The sequence below is a fragment of the Myotis daubentonii genome, chromosome 18, assembly GCF_963259705.1.
Source record: "Myotis daubentonii chromosome 18, mMyoDau2.1, whole genome shotgun sequence".
NCBI classification, from domain to species: domain Eukaryota; kingdom Metazoa; phylum Chordata; class Mammalia; order Chiroptera; family Vespertilionidae; genus Myotis; species Myotis daubentonii.
In genome coordinates this window covers 41,508,060-41,517,246 of record NC_081857.1, presented here as the reverse complement: position 1 = coordinate 41,517,246, position 9,187 = coordinate 41,508,060, and the positions used below count along the sequence as shown (strand labels likewise).

The 9,187-nt window shown below is 46.8% G+C and overlaps 1 long non-coding RNA gene across 1 annotated transcript; it reads left to right on the top strand.

Annotated features, from left to right (window-relative positions):
• The first annotated feature begins 3 nt into the window (after window positions 1–3).
• LOC132221181 (uncharacterized) lies at window positions 4–7,832 on the top strand. Its single transcript, XR_009449913.1, has 3 exons — window positions 4–112; window positions 1,763–1,923; window positions 6,509–7,832. It is a non-coding gene; the product is annotated as an uncharacterized LOC132221181 (long non-coding RNA).
• The last annotated feature ends 1,355 nt before the right edge of the window (window positions 7,833–9,187 follow it).

Genomic DNA, 9,187 nt, shown 5'->3' with positions numbered 1-9,187 from the left:
CACTTTACGACAGCGCGCCGGCTTCCGCGCCGGTGAGCGGGGCGGGAGGTCGGGTCGGCAGGTCAGGGCCCGGCTGGAGCTGAGGTGACCCGCCCGCGGCCGGGACGCGGAGGTTAGTCCGCCCGGGACCCCAGCGTGGCTTCTGGGGAGGGACGAGGCCAGTGGTTCCGCATCCCTGTCGGAGCAGCGGGTACATGGGGGAGCCCTGCTCCTCCGGACACAATGGAGGGGGAGGGGGAAGGAGGGAGGGGAGGGACTCCCGCCTTTGCCCGGGGTTGCGCGAGGGCACAGTTCCTTTCCCGCTGTTTTGTTCTGTTGTCGTTCAGCCACCTGTCTCCCCGCTGGGGGGTCTGCTGGGCACCCCCGGCCGCCCGCCTCCCCGCTGAGGGTTCCGCTGGGCACCTCCCTGGGCCCCCGCCTCCCCGCTGAGGGTTCCGCTGGGCACCCCCCGGCGGGTCGCGGGTCTGATTTCCTCGGGTTTGTCCCCTGACCCGATTCGGAGAGTCCCAGGGGGCGTGACGGCACCAGCCTGGGTCGCCTTGGGCGTCGGGCCGCCCAGCCCCTCCTGCCCGAGGGGACTCCGGCCTCCCCCGGTGCTTCCACGGGGGAATTCCTCCAGAGGCTCCGACGTGGCTCCGCGGGCGGACGGGTCGTGTTTACTGTAAATGCCCTTGGTCGCTGGTGGCGTCATCCCAGACCGATTGCTGATCTGAGGGCCTGGTGTTGACTGTTGAGAATTCTCCCGCCGCTTCCCCCGCCATGCCTTGGCTTTTTTCCTGGGTTCCATCCCCCCTTTGCACTTACACACTTTTATTTATTTCACTGATGTCAGAGAGGACAAGAGAGGTAGAGAGAGAGAGAAACATCAATGGTGAGAGAGAATGATGGGTCAGCGGCCTCCTGCACGCCCCGCCCCCTCCGGGGATCGAGCCCACAACCCCCCAGGTGCCCTGACCGGGAATCCGACCCGGAATCCCACCGGACCTCCCGGTTCATAGGTCCACCCCCAACCGCTGCGCCACGCTGGCCGGGCTGCTCTTACACACTTTTACGAGCGATTCTACTTACTCTCCCGCGGATCCATCCCGCACACCATCAACAAAGATTAATTTCAAAGGCATGGAAAATGTCAGTGGAGAAACCTCCTAAAAGTTTTATAACTTCCAGGAGAGAACCTAGGAGGAGATGTTTGTGACCTTATTTAGGCAGACTGACGTCACCGCGCCGGTGCAGCAGAGGTGATGGGCCCTCCCCGAGGCGTTACTGGGAGGATGCGCAGAGTTGGTGATGTGGGCGGACGGAGAGATGGAGTTCGGAATTTTACAGCTACCTGGTGTCCACCGGGCTACGCTATGACAGCGAGCCTCCTTTATCCCACCGGGGTTGGTTCTCCTTTTTCCCATTCACAAAAGTTCTCTGAAATAACGTAGGTTCGTTCACCATAGACCAATCCTCTAAATTCAGTGTTTTATTGGTTCACAAAGGGTCATTTTAAGCAGACGTTATTCTACTCCGATATATTGTTTTTGAGAAAAACTTTCATTCCTATCTCTGCCATTGAGGTTTGCGCAGTAACCTTGGTCGGCAACAAATAAATGTGGACCCAGCGATTTGTTCATGCTTAAAGCAGAAGGTGGCAACATTAAAGTCATGTTGCAAGTGGAGTTTATTTCTTAGTATTTTAGTAAGCAGTCTACCAGTGAGCAGATGAGATGTGCATTTGGGATAAAAAATAAATTAAATTTTTGCACTTTTTATATAGATGCTCCACACCAATAAGAAGGAAAGTTGTGGTACATTCATACAATACGATACTAGATGGACAACAATGAAAAAGAACAAAGTTCCGCGACAAGAAAGGACATGGAGCAGACGATACCGTGGAATGGGCTGTAGCTTGTGTATGGCAAAGTCCACAAAATCGTAAGTACAGTTTGACACATTTTTGCATATGTGTACAACCATGTACCCACCTCCTAGATCAAAATACCGCCCATTCCCAGCACCACAGAAGACTCCCTTTGTGTCCTCCCGTACATGCCTTCCCCTCCCTGAGGTAACCGTTATCTTACCTCTAGTACCATAAATTACTTTATTCTTATAAATGGAATTATAATACAATGTACTCTTTCATGTCTGGCTTCTTTGGCTCAACTTTACTTCTGTGAGATTCATCATGTTGTTTTTTATATAGCAGAAGTTCATTCTTTTTTCTTGCTGAATAGTATTCCATTATATGCATGTATCATGTTTATTTCTCTTCTTATTTTTCATGGATGTTTAAGATGTTTTAGTTTCGGGTCAGTATGAATAAATCTGATATGAACATTGTTGTATATTTGTTGGATATAGCACTCATTTCTGTTGGAACATATACCCAGGAATTTAATTGCTAGGTTATAGGATGCATGTGTTTCTAGTCTAGTAAATAGCGCGAACAGTTTTTCAAAATGTGCAACTTACATTCCCACTAACTGCTGGTGAGAGTTCCAGTTTCTCCATATCTTTGCCAACACTTAGTGCTGTGTGTGAGTGCTTTGAATACTAGTGGGTGCGTAGTGGTATGTCATTGGGGTTGTAATTTGCAGTTCCCTAATGATCAGTGGTGTTCATCACCTCATATCTAATTTTTCTAGGTAATTAAAAAATATTTTTAATGCAAAAGTGTTTATCTCCCCACCACAGTGTCCTTTAAGTAGTGAATCTGTGCTCGTGAGTACCCGCATTTCCAATAAGGTGCTCTCTGTAAACGGGCCTTGTGTGTGTGCACAGGAACTGCGTGTGCCTAAAGAGTCAGGGTGCCCACTCTTTCTGGCTCTGTTGCCAGTAACTATGTGAGTTGGGACCATTTTGCTGTTCTGAGATGAATGCTTTAATCTGGGTGAGTTCTAAACCATGCTCACTGTAGGATTCAGAAACCTCCGTCTGGAGGAAGTGGATTAGAATGGAAAGAATACTAGATCAGTAATCAACCTGGGCTCTTTGCGGGCCTTTGCTTTATTTCATGGTCAAAACTCCAGTAAGTCTCTTCTCCCTCCTCCTCTACCTTCCTTGAGCAGATTGTGATTTGAAAATAAGCAGTTCTAGAATCCTTTAAGCCTGGAGATTAGCAAAACAATATACAAAATTTTAAGACCGCATAAGTTGTCGTTATTAAATGTGTGTGCTAATAGGTAATAAGCTGTGTCGATCTTGAGTTATTCAGATTTAGCCATATGGTCACTTCTGATACTTATAGACTGTGCCCACCCCCTCCCCGCCATGTATATCTAGAACCTTTTCAACTAAAATTAAACCCTTGTCAATATCAAAGTGCAGGATTTCCACAGACTTCATTTACTTGGAGTGGATTCAGTTTCGCATTTTCTAAAACCTAGGCAGGCCTGGGATATGATTCACCCTAACCTCATTTCCTTGCATTTTACTTTGTTTATTTGGTTTTCTGTTTGTTTTGCAGCAATATTCTCTGTTGTAACTTTGAGTGACAGTGTTTCTTTTCAGCATTTTAAAACAACTCACCATCAGAGCTCATTAAGTCTTTTGAAAATAGTGACTTATTTGGATCCCGATCCATAGAGAATCTACTGTATTTTAATCATACCTTTGCTTCTGGCTATTGCTGGTCTTTGGTCATTCACTAAACAATACTTGACAAAATTCTGACAGTAGTGTAAACAGTGTTGCTTATTCCATGTACACCAATTGCAGAAACAGGGAAAAGCTGTGGTCTGGAGCCTGCCTGGGCTTTGGAGTCAAGTGGTGTGAACCCTTGAAATCAGACTCCTCTTATTAGCAATGTAACCTTAGGAAAGTCCCCGAGTTCTCAATTGTATTTATTACGTGCAAAAGTCAGATAATAAAGGTACTTTCCTCATCGGACTATCATGTGGATTGAATGGGGTAATACTACACATTTGAACAACTTTGAAAAGTGTCTTGTACTTAGAAATCATTCATTAAATGTCAGTTTCCTTACAGATATTACTGTCTTTAGGGTTTTCGTGAGGATTGAATGTGATGATATAAGTAAAATGTATGTCAAAAGGCCTGCTGATATTACTACCAAACAAAGATTTTCCTCTGGCCAGTTGGTTCTACACGATTTCTGTGTATTAAGTAATATTGCACTTTAGTACACCCCCCCCCTCGCCCCACTCACCACTCACCCAAAAAAGTGAATTTGCAAGTAGAATATTTGGTGCTCAGAAAACCTGGATTTCTAGGCTAAAGCTTAAAGCTTTTAATAGTTATAATGCAGCTGAAGTGTTATGTGTAATGAAAAGAAGCAGTAACTGGTATTAATATGTTTTCAAAAATAAATAATTAAAAATTTTAAAATAAACGTTTTTTTATTAAATAATGATGTAATGACATGTTTTAGTTTCTAATAATTTTGTCCTATGGCCAGTTAAATTCCATCAGTAGTTGGGGTTTGGGGACATGGTGGTGTGAGACTCGGGGACTAATTCAAATTCTTAAAGAAGCTGTAAGAATTTTTATTTTCTTTATTACAAAACTACATTAGTTTCAGATAACACTTCAAGAATCTGTAAGAATTCTTACATAGAAGTTACTAATAGAATCATACTAATCTTGATACTCGCATCACTTACCTGTGGTCTGGGCCCCTGTCTGGCCTCCCGGTGTTTCTCAGTAATAGAGTGCCTTGCCTTGTACCTGCATTTTTCTCCCGTATTATTTCAAGAGGTTGGACCAGGCAACTGACTGTAGTCTGCTGAGAGACTTGATTTCTTGCCCTTGGTCCCCTTTGAGTACACTTTTGCAAAACAAGACCCCCAGGAAGCTAGGTCCCTCCCTGTGGGAACTGTCAGCGTCACTGAGTGCAGTTGACCGGGTTGTGCACCGCACAGTCTCAGGAAGTCCATCACGTGGATGCCAGGCGACCTGCTCAGCTGGATGTGGTGGCCAGTGACTGTTGTTCAGCAGGTGTACTCCTGCTTGAATAGCTACTCTGAACCGCGTGCTACTTGATTTTTATTTATTTATTTATTTATTTATTTATTTATTTATTTATTTATTTATTTCTGCTTTAAACGAATGGCTCATGCCATACCATCGCATGCTGAAATGGCGCTTTCAAAGGGCGGTCTCTGGCAGCATGTGCGGAGATCCTCGCCTGTCTTCCGTTATTTGGTATCGTCTGTGTTGCATCTTGCTTCTGGTCAGTTTGTCTTGATTTTCACGGCCACTCGTTGCTAGGTGCTGTGTCTCTTCCTGGGCTGCTCCTTCCCATAGGAATCTTACCCTTTAAATGCTAACTTAGGAGCCCCTTGTCTGGGGTGCCCTCCCACCTTACCTAAGCTACAGTTTCTTCCCTTGCTCTTTTGATTCCCTGTAATATCTTATTAGTCTGGCATGTTATTTCTCTAGTTAGACTGTAGATTTCAAGGCAGAGGGCCGTGTTTTGTGTGTCTGCATGGTCTCTGTACACCGGTGTCCATGCTTTGCTCGTAACAGGTGCCACGTGAATGATTGTAGAACGACTTGGTGAACATGCCCCTAACGAGAGCCGCCCAGTTGGGATGCACTTAGTGGACCCGAGGGGCGAGGCGAGGCCAGGGAGGTGATTGAGAGCACGACGAGTGATCATGCGTGAGGTGACACTCAGTCTGGAATGTTCTCAATGGCGAAATCGAGTTGAGATGCGTTGACTGTATAAATCAATGTGCATGACCATGAACACAGTTAAATTGGAGGGGCGCACAGGGATTGATTAAAACCTGATATTTCTTACTCTTAGAAGTTTATGTCAGATGTCGGGAAAATAAATTCAGATCAAGTTAACAGTAATCTGCATTCAGTGTAATCACGCATAAAACCACAAAGAAATGGATCCTAGACATGTCTCACTTAGTCTTTCCAGGGCTGTGCTAACATTTAATTGCTGTAAATGTAAACTCCACTTCAGGGTGAAATTCCTACAAAACTGAAAGGAGATGTGGGATTTTCTTCCCTGTTGTAACCAGCTGGACACATGACTCGAGGCTTGGAGAGAGTTGAGCTTATTCCTCATTTCTGCGAGTCATTGGCAGTGCTTTTACATCCCTCTCCCAAAGCCTCCTGAGAGCTAGGCTTCCTTTTTTTCATGAGGATCACATTTTTCCGAGATCCTTGCACATCCGGGAGTGTTCACCACTTGCAGAGATTTAGCCTAAGTCCTTGCACAACTAATTTGAAGACCTATAATAACTAACTGGCCCTTACCGTGCCTTTCAGTACAAAAAACATTTTCCGAGTGTCATGCCTAGGGCGGTGTGTTCTGTTCTCTCGGGGCCAGGGAGAAGCACAGGTTACCATCTCCACCCTCTAGAGATGACACCGAGAGGGGAATGCAGCATTCATGGCTGCGCTCCCTGGGGTGACCTGACCATAGTGACGCCTGCTGTACACACGGACCAGCTGCGCAGCGGGAAGAGGGGAATGAGGTTGATATGCTCGACACTGCTCTAATAGCTCGTTCTAATTCTGCTCTTTTTATAATATCCAGGTAACACATGGAACCTCTTTCTGGATGCTTGATGGGCCCCAGATAACCACAGTTGATGTGTGTCGTGGTTTTGGGGGGACTGTTGGTAGGGTGTTGTCCAGGGATCCTAACTCGGTGCAGATGGATAGCCTTGCGGATGGACTTCAGCCTACAGACGTGCTGACAGGACCCTTCAGGCTGCCCAGACATGTTTCTGAGTGTGGACTGATCCTAACTACGTCTACCGGTTTCTGAGACACAGAGCTGGCTGCCATTTTGTCAGCTGTACTGGTGCTGGGGAGAGACAAAGAATGAGTATTCTACTTAGGGCATTCCTTCTCTTAGCTGCCGTTTGAAGATACTTGATGAGCATTACATCCAAATAGGTAAGTGAGTATAATTACTAGACTCTGGGAAGACAGGGAAATGTCGATCTTCCACCGAGCACACTCACTAATGGAACCCTTCTGAGCCGCATAGACAAGTTCCCTTTCTGAACCCTGCTTCCTGGGCTGATGTTTTCATATGGTCTCTCTGTGCCTTAAAGGCACTGGCTGGGCTGTAGCCTGGCTGCCATTCCTTACCACCGGGAAAAGTTCCGTGTGATGTGTGGATACATTTGGCCAGCTCTCAGTCCTTCTAGGCTCATCCCTCTACTGCAGTCTATATTTTCAGTTTTGATAGTTATACCGAAGGTCTCATCCCTTTTGCAAAGCAAGACCCCAAAAAAGCTAGGTCCTCCCCTGTGGGAACTGCCAGGGTGACTGAGTGCAGTGAACCGATTGTGCATTGCACGGCCGCAGGAAGTGCCACTCACATGGACGCCAGACGACCTGCTCAGCTGGACGTGGTGGCCCAGTGACCCTTGTTCACCTGCTGTGTCCCTGCTTGAATCTCATGTTACCTGATATTCTTGGTTTGCTTTTGTCCCTGGGAATAGTCTACCTTGGACACATGACTAGCTAGGAGTTGAACTTCAGTGTTGTCTCTAGTCTCCCCCTACTGATGTGGTTTTTTTCAGGGAATACAGGGTTCCTCATCTTGTGTGATGAGCATGACTTCTTACCTTTCTCTGGATTGCAGTGCATCTCTTCTCCCTCTTTCACAGAGAACATGTTTCATCTGTATCCTCTTCCATAGTTCTGCCTACTCCTCCCTGCTGGCTTTTCCCTTCTGCATATTAGAGTGTATCCGACTTAATGGTCAGCACCCCCTTCCTCTGAGTTTTGCCCATCTAGCTGTTTCCAGTATAACTCAGTGAGAGCCTAGGAGGTCTTATCCACTCCCGTGGCTCCACGGTCACTGTTAAAGTTATGGCTTTCCTAACTTCCTGTTCTCTGAATGGATGTTGCCTGGGGCTCTGGCCAGGTGAAGGGCTTTCTGCTGTTAGGGGGCCTGCACCTCCTTTTTTCTCTGGTTTGGACTTGCTGTGGAGAACAACCAGTGTACGAACCATGCAGCCCCTCTCTGTACCTGGCCAGAGTCAAGTCAACTGCACTTGGCAACAACCTACGCGTGGCCCCTGAAGAAGTGTTCCTAGGAGATCAGTGTCCTGGAACCTCGGTGCCTGACGGCTTTTATGAATCCCGATACCATCCCACTGGTTGTACCATTAGGATTGAGGTCCTTCCAGGGGATCGTCTCCTTTTTATGTCTGATTTTTAAGTCAGTGTTCTCCACTCTGGAAGCTTCAGTACCTGTGGCCTGAGCTGTGCCCCGCCACCCAGCTCCTGTAAGAGGAAGCACAGGAAATGTTCAAATAAACAAGGTGGTCCCCCAAAAGATCAGGAATAGCAAATTTATACAGTGGAGAGACAAGCAGAAATTCAAGACGATGCTCAGTTTTGCTACTTTAAAAAGTCACCTGGCTGATCTTGCTCCCCCTGAGAGTTCAGAAGCTGAGAGAGCCCCCACAGCTGTGACATAGGAGGACTGCGGTAGGGGCCGGAATCGGCCTCAGGACCCTGTTTGTTATCTTACATTTCTAAACATTTTAGATTTCATTTTTAATGGAGTGGATCTTTGTGGTTTTACTATCCTTTATCTAGAAGGGTCTGCCTCTGTTTTTAACCTCATACGTACTTTCTAATAAAATTTTCTTGAATTCATGGCATTCCTGTCTGTATTTTCACTTGTAATTTTTTTTTCCTGAGCTGCCAACCCAACTATTGAACCACAGGCCTGCTGCTCTTAGTGTTCCACTAAGAACTGAACCTCTTCCCACCAGATATGCTTTCTTCCCCAGTCGCCTGCAGTGAGGAGCGCACAGCCGCACCGAGCCCTCAGCCTCACTGGTGCCGACCCCTCAGGTGCATACGTCGCTTGGTTCTAACTCCTCATTCCAAGGCCTCCTGTTTTCCTCCAGAATTACCTCATCACTTCCTAAAACTCATTCCAGGCTCCAGGGACCTATAATCTATTGTAACACTGCTCTAAATATTTTTTTCCAAAACACTTTATTAGCTTGAAATCCTTCAGTGCTTCCCAGCATCTGGAACATAGAATCCAGACTTCTTATCATCGTGTGTATAAGGCCTTTGGTGTTCTGGCCAGTGTTTCTCTAACTGCAACTCTGACCTCTGCTGCGTGCCACTCACCTGCAGTCGGGACTGAGGCGCCCTCCCTCCCCCCAACCTCCACACCACCTCTCCCGAGCGTGCCCCTTCCTCCTGGGTGCTCCCTGCTCAGCTCTCACACTTC